This window comes from Gekko japonicus, unplaced genomic scaffold, assembly GCF_001447785.1.
Source record: "Gekko japonicus isolate JY-2015 unplaced genomic scaffold, Gekko_japonicus_V1.1 scaffold5309, whole genome shotgun sequence".
NCBI lineage: Eukaryota > Metazoa > Chordata > Lepidosauria > Squamata > Gekkonidae > Gekko > Gekko japonicus.
Window position 1 is genome coordinate 22,708 of NW_015163783.1, and position 9,853 is coordinate 32,560.

The window sequence follows — 9,853 nt, forward strand, 5'->3', positions numbered from 1 at the left end:
AGATTGGTTACAAACAAACATGTGACTTAACAAACATCATTAACCCAATAAATACTGAAGCGTTTTAACTTGTAACACCCAACAATATGTCTCCAAACTCCACAATGTTTGTACACTTTGACCGATTTCACACAAGAGCTGCGCTGCAGTCGCGCCTCCCTTTGCCCCGCTTCTATGGGTCAGTTTCCCACTCGAAGCCGTGCGGCTGCATTTTGACCTGCGGCTTCGCCCGATTTCCCCCGCAGTTTCGTGATCCTGGTTTTTTTAGGATCACAAAACCGCGGGGGAAATCGGGCGAAGCCACGGGTCAAAACGCGGCCACGCGGCTTCGAGTGAGAAATTGACCAATAGAAGTGGGGCAAAGGGAGGCGTGACCGCGGCGCAGCTCTTGTGTGAAATCGGTCTTAGACTTTAAGTTCTGGTTTCTGAACTTTTCCTCAAATGTACACAGTAAGGGCAAGGAGCTGTGTCCTTTTCCTTTCACTTGTCTGTTTCCCTCAGACTTTTGTCAGCTCTCTCCACCCCATGAATAATTCTACCAGCCTCTATCACGTCCCCCCCTTAGTAATTTCTAAACTGAAAAGTCACAGACTCTTCAGCCGTTCTTCCTAGGGAAGGTGCTCCAACCCTCTAGTCATCTTGGTGGCCTTCCTCTGTACATTTTCCAGCTCTGCAACATCCTTTTTGAGATACGGTGACCAGAAATGAACACGGTGGTACTCCCAGGGCTATTTTTGGGCAGGAACGCACAGGAACAGAGTTCCGGCTGGCTCCCGAGTTGGCCACGCCCAGCAGGAACTCATTAGCATAATAGGCCACACCCAACAGCAGGAACTCATAAGGATTGGCTACTTTAGGGGTGTGTGGCCTAACATGCAAAGGAGTCCCTGCTACAAAAAAAGCTTTGACCACAAACAAAGTAAACCGAATAAGAAGCAAAAGGTGGATGTGGATCCACACTTCTGGTAACACGGGGGTGTGGCCTAATATGCTAATGTGCTATACTCTCATGGGTGTGGCTGGATATGCTAATGAGTTTCTGTTGTTGGGTGTGGCCTATTATGCTAATGAGTTCCTGCTGGGCTTTTTCTACAAAAAAAAGCCCTAGGTACTCCAAATGAGGCCGCATCACATACAGGGGCATTACAATATTGGCTGTCTTATTCTCAGTCCTTTTCCTAATAATCCCTAACATAGAGCTTGCCTTTTTGACTACTGCAGGACTTTCATGGAGCTATCGGCTGTGACCCCAAGGTCTTTTCCCCTCTCCGTCACAGCAAGCTCAGCAACGGTTAATAAAAAAATAAATACTACTCAGAATTGTGGCTGAGTCCATCATTCTCTCGATCCACAATTTCCATCAGATATTGGAGTGGTCAATCACATCTTAGAGACCAACAAGAATTTTGGCCCAAAAGCTTTGGGGGTGAACATAAGAACATAAGAGAAGCCAACGCTGGATCAGGCCAGTGGCCCATCCAGTCCAACACTCTGTGTCACACAGTGACCAAAAATACCAGGTGCCACCAGGAGGTCCACCAGTGGGGCCAGGAAGCCAGAAGCCCTCCCACTGTTGCCCCCCCTAAGCACCAAGAATACAGAGCATCACTTGCCCCAGCCTGAGAGTTCCTATCTATATCTTGTGGCTAATAGCCACTGATGGACTTCTGCTCCAGTCTTGAAAAGCCCGGCTCTTCCTTAACTTGTCCAGTGCCTGATCATTTCTGAGGACATTAAAGCAATCAGGAATAACAGATCAGCATTAGTACTTCTTAGATACAGATTTCATTTCTTTCCGCAGGTTCAGAGTAACTAACACAGCCGCCATGCATTGGAGAACGTGAGAACATTACCCAAACAAATCGGACTGCTGCCGTCCTCAGGATATACACACTTAAGATACAGACATAGGAACAGAGCTCGAAGGTACACCGAGGGTCATCTAGTCCAACCCCCCTGAACAATGCGGGAAATTCACAGCTACCTTCCCCCTCCTCCACCAGTGACCCCTGCTCTGTGCCCAGGGGAAGGCAAAGAACTTCCAGGTTCCCTGGGCCAATCAGGCGCGGAGGACAATTCCTTGCTGACTCCAAAGTGGCATTGCCCTGGGCATATATCATATGTTGGTTCAGGAAACCGCCCAGTCTCTTTTGGCAAATGTCTACAGGTGCCAGTGTTCCCTCTAAGCTGAATTAGTGTGAGCTAGCTCAGAGGTTTTTTTAGCCTCTGGCGCACACATTTTTGTCTTCGCTACGGAAGGGACGGCTCCAGAGCAAACTGACCTATGCAGCAGCCAAATCGCTCGCTCACAGCTCTAATGTCAGTAGCTCACCGAGTAGAATTTTTGCTCACAAGGCTCCACGTCTTAGAGGGAGCCCTGAATTTGGTGCCCGAGAACAAGAGATCCCGTATTCTGCCTCCAGCTCGGCTCTGTCTTTGTGGTTTCCCTGAACTGCATCCAAAATACCACGCCAGCCATTCCGCCCTCCTCGCCTCTGGCTGTGTCCCCCTCAACTGGTCTTGTAGCAGGGTTCTACCTAGGGTCGCCAGTCTCCAGGTGGGGCCTGGAGATCTCCCAGAATTACAATTGATCTCCTGGCAACAGAGATCAGTTTCCCTTCGAGAAGATGGCTGCTTCTGGAGGTTGGTCTCTAGGGCACTGGACTTCACTGGGGTCCCTCCCCTCCCAAGCCCCTCCCTCTATAGGCTCCGCCCCCCAAATCTCTAGGTGTTTCCCAACCCAGACTTGGCAACCCTAGTTCTACCCCATAAAATCAGAGACACGGAAACGACAGGGTAACTTTTGTACGTTTAATCATGCCAGTTAGAAGTTTAAAAGGACTGCAAAGTTTAAGCATCTGACCTAGGGACATTGACTTCCAAATGATAAGGAAGTTTCGTCTCCAGGGGCAGAAATTGCTTTACGGAAAGTAAGGTTGCAAAGGAGGGGGGGAGCTCACATGCAGATCTTCTAAAGATTCTACAGAACCACCGTTCTCTGTTTTATATTCTCCCAAAAGCGATACGCAACTGGTGGCTTGGTAGCACGGAAGACGACTTCCCGAAGAATCTGGAGGCCCTCTGAACTAGGAGGAAAAGTAAGATAGAAAACATTTTAAAACAAAACCAACCAATATCTATTTTTTTAAAAGCCACAGTGTGGTCATTCCTGTCGCTGGCACAATATTCTGCCCCTCCCCCTTTCCCGTCGCAACATTTTTCTCCCCCGTTACGGTCAATGGCTGGTACGTATCAAGAATTCCTCAGACCTGATCGAACAGAGAAAGGACGTTCAGGTCCTGCAAATGTGAACCTGCTAGAAGAAGAAGAAGAAGAAGAAGAAGAAGAAAGAAGAAGAAGAAGAAGAAGAAGAAGAAGAAGAAGAAGAAGAAGAAGAAGAAGAAGAAGAAGAAGAAGAAGAGATTTGATTTATACCTGGCCCTTCCCTCGGAGTCTCAGAGCGGCTGACAATCCCCTTTCCCTCCCCGCAACAGGCACCCTGTGAGGTAGGTGGGGCTGAGAGAGCTCTGACAGAACTGCCCTTGAGAGAACAGCTCTGACAGAATGGCTTGCCCACCAAGGTCATCCAGCAGCTGCAAGTGGAGGAGTGGGGAATCAAACCCGGTTCTCACAGAGTCCAGTCCGCGCACTTAAGCACCACACCAAAGTCAGGTTTGCCTTTGAAAACCAGACTCGTGAGACTCCTTTAAGCCAATGCCAAAGGAGAAGGAATTTGGGAGGCATCGCTAGAAATCTACGAGTCTCCGCACTGGCCAGTTCTCAGTCCCTAAAAGGGTTGCCAACTCCAGGTTGGGAAATACCTGGAAATATGGGAGCAGAGTCGAGGGAGGGCAGGGTTTGGGTAGAGGAGGGACCTTGGTAGGGTATGATGCTATAGAGTCCACCCTCCAAAGCAGCCATTTTCTCCAGGGGGACTGATCTTGATCAACTGGAGGTCAACTGTAATATTGGGAGATTTCCGGGCGCCACCTGGAAGCTGGCAGCCCTAATCTCTAGCCCCCTTTTTACACTCATTTCCTAGAATCATAGAGTTGGAAGGGACCTCCAGGGTCATCTAGTCCAACGCCCTGCACAAGGCAGGAAATTCACAAATACCCCCCCCCCCACAGCCCCAGAGACAGCAGTTCCACACCCAGAAGATAGCAAAAAACCCTCCAGGATCCCCGACCAAACTGGCCTGGGGAAAAATTGCTTCCTGACCCCAAAGTGGCGATCGGCATTTCCCTGGGTGTGTAAGGAAGGGCCACGAGAACTAAGCACTGAGGCAACCCTCCCTGCCCTCCCTCTCATGATCTGCCCAAGTTCACAGAATCAGCATTGCTGTCAGATGGTCATCTAGCCATCTGTTTGAAAACCTTCACTTTGAGGGTGGTTAGGGATAGGTTTATCAGCTCTTTTACTGTCTGTTTTTTAATCTAGGTCTTCTGTTATTCATAACACGCTCACCCCGGTGGTAGGAACCCACTCACCGTCGGCCTCTTTGCTGGAACAGATGAGAGGGGAGAAGGCTTTGGCACCCTCCGGGCCACTCTCTGACCATAGCGACCTAAGGGGGGGGGAGAGAAAGCACAGAGAGTAAGTTTTGGGTGGCCACCGGTTTTTTGTTTACCTGCTCTAGCTTGGAATGTTTCTGCCCAGCTTCGGCTGCTGCATAAGCTACATCCATTCCTGGGTCAGTCTGATTTAGCCAGAGTGATCCACGCCTTAGTCACATCCACGCTGGGCTACTGCAGTGCACTCTACTAGGGGCTACCCTTGAAGACTGTTCGGAAGCTGCGTCTAGTGCAGAACGCGGCAGCTAGACTGCGGGTGGGGGCCAGCTATCGGGAATATGTAGAGGGTTGCCAGCTCCGGGTTGGAAAATACCTGGAGATTTGGGGGGGTGGACTTTGGAGAGGGACCTCAGATGGGTTAGAATGCGATAAAGTCCACCCTCCAAAGCAGCCTTTTTTTTTCCTGGGGGAACTGATCGTGGTCTTCTGGAGATCAACTGTAATAGAAGGAGATCTCCAGAAAGCACGCTATCTAAATGCAACATTAATTATTACGGAAAGCAAAGTCAATAACAATGCCAAACTCATATATATTATTATAGAACTGCAAACATACTAAGTGGGGTAACAAACTCAAACCCTCAGTAAGTCACAGCATATCTCAAAGCGGCAGAACAAGCTCACAAAGAAATATTTTTTGGTTGTATAAATATCACATCTCCTTGAATTAAAGTCCAAACATCTATATACTGTGTGTTATGTACGTGGACCGCCACCAGGGGTCCGCGGCTAAAGGGGACCTAGGATCCAAGTCCACCTCGAGTCCACCAATAGCACCCTTGGCGGGAAATTCAAACCCTCCTATGGGGACAGAGGTGTGCCGGGTGGAGTGTATATAGTTGGCCTTGCAGGGCCGTTTTTCCTTGTCTTGTTGTGAAGTACAATAAACGCTCCTGAATGCATGTCGTAGTCCGAGTCTCCATGCGTCGAACCCAGTAGTTTTCACTGTGGCTTGTAGCAAATTAAGTCCATTCCCAATAGAAACAACGCGGTTCCGGATAATATAACCAGCGTTTCGAATCTATTCCTTCGTCAGGTACATCAGGTAAGTCTTCATTAGCACACAATGAATACACTTGTAGCACACAATGAATACACTTGTATAAGTGAGGTCCTGATCAAAATGTTCCAATTAGGCACTGCTCCATATCTCTTGCGAGTCTCCCGATCTCTAAGGCTTCTCTCCCCACCTCCAGTACCAGCTCCTGACCCCTGCAGCCTCCCGACACAGGAAGACGCAGTCACTGATTAAATTGGGGAGAATTAAAAACCCTGATGTATTTTTAAAAAACATTTCTGATTTCTTTGCAAACCTAGGGAGTCCCCCAAGTTTGCGGAATAATCTGTTCAGCGTCTGCGTGGCCCTGATCTGCAGATTTAGGTATCCCCGTATAAGGGCCACACATCGCTATTAGATATATGGATGTTCGTCACAAGTCACTCAGAGGGAGTGCCCTTTTACAGAAGGGCAGCACAGAAAAACTTACAGATAAGTCTCTTTTGCCCGCCCTATGAAACCATTAGTGGGTGTTGGGTGCGTGTCTGTGTTTGACCAAGTTCTTTGCCCTCCAATAGACCACCACTGGACTTTTTTGGGGGGGAGGGGATTTTCAAGGCAAGAGAAGAAGAGGAGATTGGATTTATATCCTGCCCTTCAGGACCCAAAGCACTGAACCCAAAGCATTGGTTCTGGTCCGACCTTGAAACAGCCCTTGAAGCCCTATCACCTCTCAGCCTTCTCCAGGCTAGACAAACCCAGCTCCTTCAACCTTTACTCCTAGGACTTGGAAGGGGCATAGCCAGAAAATTTTGGTTGGTGGGGCGTGCGGAAATCTGGGGGGGGGGGGCATTTCTGCCGCTCCTTTTGCAGCAGGCTTCAGCGCCGCTGCAACCTCTAGTCCTTTTGATTGGAGAGACTCGATTCCGGGCTGCTTTCCTGTGTAAGCCGGGGAGGGGAGGTGTCTCCAACTCTCTTTTGCAGTTTGCCATTTTATTTTATTTTATTTGCACTTTTAAAAAACCTATTTATTTTTTGGCTCAGACAAGAAAACGAGACTGACGTTTCCCTGACTGTGCCCGGGGTCATTTTGGAAACCCCACACGCATCTCACATTATATATATATGGCTGCGAGAGTTGGACTATAAGGAAGGCCGAGTGCCAAAGAATAGATTCTTTTGAACTATGGTGCTGGAGAAGACTCTTGAGAGTCCCTTGGACTGCAAGAAGATCAAATCAGTCAATCCTAAAAGAAATCAACCCTGACTGTTCCCTGGAAGGCCAGATAATGAAACTGAAGCTCAAATACTTTGGCCACCAAATGAGAAGGGAGCCCTCACTGGAGAAGCCCCTGATGCTGGGAAAGATTGAAGGTCAAAGAAGACGGGGACGGCAAAGGATGAGATGGTTAGACAGTGTCATCGATGCAATGAACATGAAGTTGAGCCAACTTCAGAGGACGGCGGAAGACAGGAGGGCCTGGCGTGATCTGGTCCATGGGGTCGCGAAGAGTCGGACTCGACTGTGCGACTGAACAACACATATATATATACACACACATATACAGGGCTCTTTTTGTAGAAAAAGCCCAGCAGGAACTCATTAGCCTAATAAGCCAGACCCAACAGCAGAAACTCATTAGCCTATTAGGCCACACCCCTGACAGCACAGCTCATTAGTACATTAGGCCGCACTCCCATGTTACCAGAAGTGTGGTCATCCAGCCACACCAACCTGTTGCTTCTTATTCTATTTACCTTGTCTGTTGTCAAACCAGGGCTTTTTTTGTAGCCGGAACTCCTTTGCATGTTAGGCCACACACCCCTAATGTAGCCAATCCTAATGAGTTCCTGATGTTGGGTGTGGTCTATTATGCTAATGAGTTCCTGCTGGGCGTGCCCAACTCGGGAGCCAGCCGGAGCTCCGTTCCTGTGCGTTCCTGCCCCAAAATAGCCCTGTGTGTGTGTGTGTATAATTTTTTTATCCTAGGGGGATGGCACTCATCTGTGGGGGGGCATTGCCCCCAAATGCCTCCTCGTGGCTACGGGCCTGGGACTCACGTTCCAGCCTGTCTATATCCTTCTTAAATGGCGGTGCCACTTCTTCTGCCCCTCTCCCTTTGATATGTACAATGCTGCTCTCAGGAAACTTTTTCCTTCCTTCCCTTCCTCCTCTCCCGCAACACACTTCTCCTTGCACACACCAAGAGGGAGGACGTGCTGTCTCCATCCCGGCACCACAACGCAGATGGCCCTCGCACCATCTGCATTAAAACTGGAGGAGAGCCAGTTTGGTGTAGTGGTTAGGTGCGCGGACTCTAATCCGGGAGAACCGGGTTTGATTCCCCACTGCTCCACATGCAGCTGCTGGTGTGACCTTGGGTCAGTCACAAGCTCTGGCACAGCTGTCCTTGAAAAAGAGCAGTTTGTGTCAGAGTTCTCTCAGCCCCACCCACCTCACAGGGTGTCTGTTGTGGGGGGGGAAGGGAAAGGAGTTAGTAAGCCGCTCTGAGACACCTTTGGGTAGTGAAGGGTGGAGTATAAATCCAATCTCTTCCTCTTCTTCTTCTTCTACTTGGTTAGACTAGTATACTATACCTATCTCTAAGCTTTCCTATTTAGAATGTAGTTCCTAAATGAAGACATTATTGTTCATCCTGAAACTGACAAGCAGCTCCGTGTAATGTCGTAACCTGGCTTGGATAACTGAAACAAAGACGCAGCTGCTAAACTCTGCAAAGATCGAGACGCGGTACTGGACTAACTTAACTAGTTAATTCCAATACAAAGCTCACGGCAGGCATGGAAATCTGTACCACACAGGACATGTCAATTGGCCCTTTCTAGTTCCAGGGCAGGATTTTCAACCACGCAGAGGTCTAATCTGCATTTGTCTTTCCCACTGGTGCCCCAGCCTTCTGACTCCATCTTCAAAAAAGCTGTCTACATTTGGTTTCGTTTTCACACCTCAACAGTGCCAGCATACTTTTGCCTATCTGCATATGTTTATCGCCCTCTCGTGGCAGCTCCGCTGTCATTGCACCTCCGCGCTGCTTTAAACGAATCTTCTCCAAACAACGTTCAAACAAGCATAGAGAAAGACGGCATCACAGCAGCACAAAACTGATTTAAAAATGCAAATGCAGATTCAGTCAGAGACTCATTCCAGGGGGGGGGGAATAAAAATAAAAGCAGGGTGCACAATTTGGCAACAATGTGGAGGGTTCTACACATGCCCAACATCACACAGATCTACACTATCCATATTCTTCTGTCACCTCTCATACACACAACCGCTTCAATGTTCCTTTGCATCTTGGACATCAGTTAATGCTTTTGTGCAGAGTCAATTCGGGGGGATCGCGAGGGATCGCAGGTCCCCCGGGTGAGGTGCGGGGGGTGGAGCACACGACGAAGCCCCGCCCCCTGCTTCCGGCCGCCCCTTTCCGGCCCTCATTCAGCCAGGAGGAGGCAGGAGAAGAGGGAGGGTAATTCCCTCCCCCACCTCCTCGCCCCACCCCTGCCTGCCTGGAGCCAGGGAGGGCCTTGGCGGGGCTTCCTCGCACTCCCGCTGACCTTGCAGGTCCACCGCCGGGCCCCTGATGTCAGGGGGTGTGGCATATGCTAATGAGTTCCCCTAGTTCTTTTTCTACGAAACTACCCCTGCTTTTGTGAGAATAACTGAATCAAAGCAAATGGTGTCGAAATCTGGTTTAAAACTTGTACTGCCGGTCTTGGCTTCCCCACCACACAACGGGAAGGGTCGTTCATCTGGAAAAACGAATACCTTCAGGTTTCGCTCTTGCAATCCTGCATGTGGATTAGAATCCCCATTTCAGCCACAAAACGGCAGTGAATGCTGGGGGGGGGGGACCCACCCCACTTATTCTCTGTATCGATGTGTGGTTTCAGGTGTCGCTGAATTGCTCACATGCCGATCATTTGTTTATTTATTTATTTGCTTTATACCCCGCCCCCTCCACCAAGGCAGGCTCAGGGCAGCTTGCACAAAATTCGACAGATAAAGCAACAATTATAAATATGACCATTAAAAACAAGACTTAAAGTGCTAGTTCAGGGTTGCCACTAAAATTTGATTTTTCATTTCCCTGACTTTCCCTGAGTTTCTATGACCAACATTTGTCAATTTCCCTGACCGCCATTCAAATATAGGTAAAGGTAAAGGTTCCCTTGCTCGAAAGCCAGTCGAATCTGACTCTAGGGTTGAGGTGCTCATCTCCGTTTCCAAGCCGAAGAGCCAGCGGTGTCTGAAGACATTTCT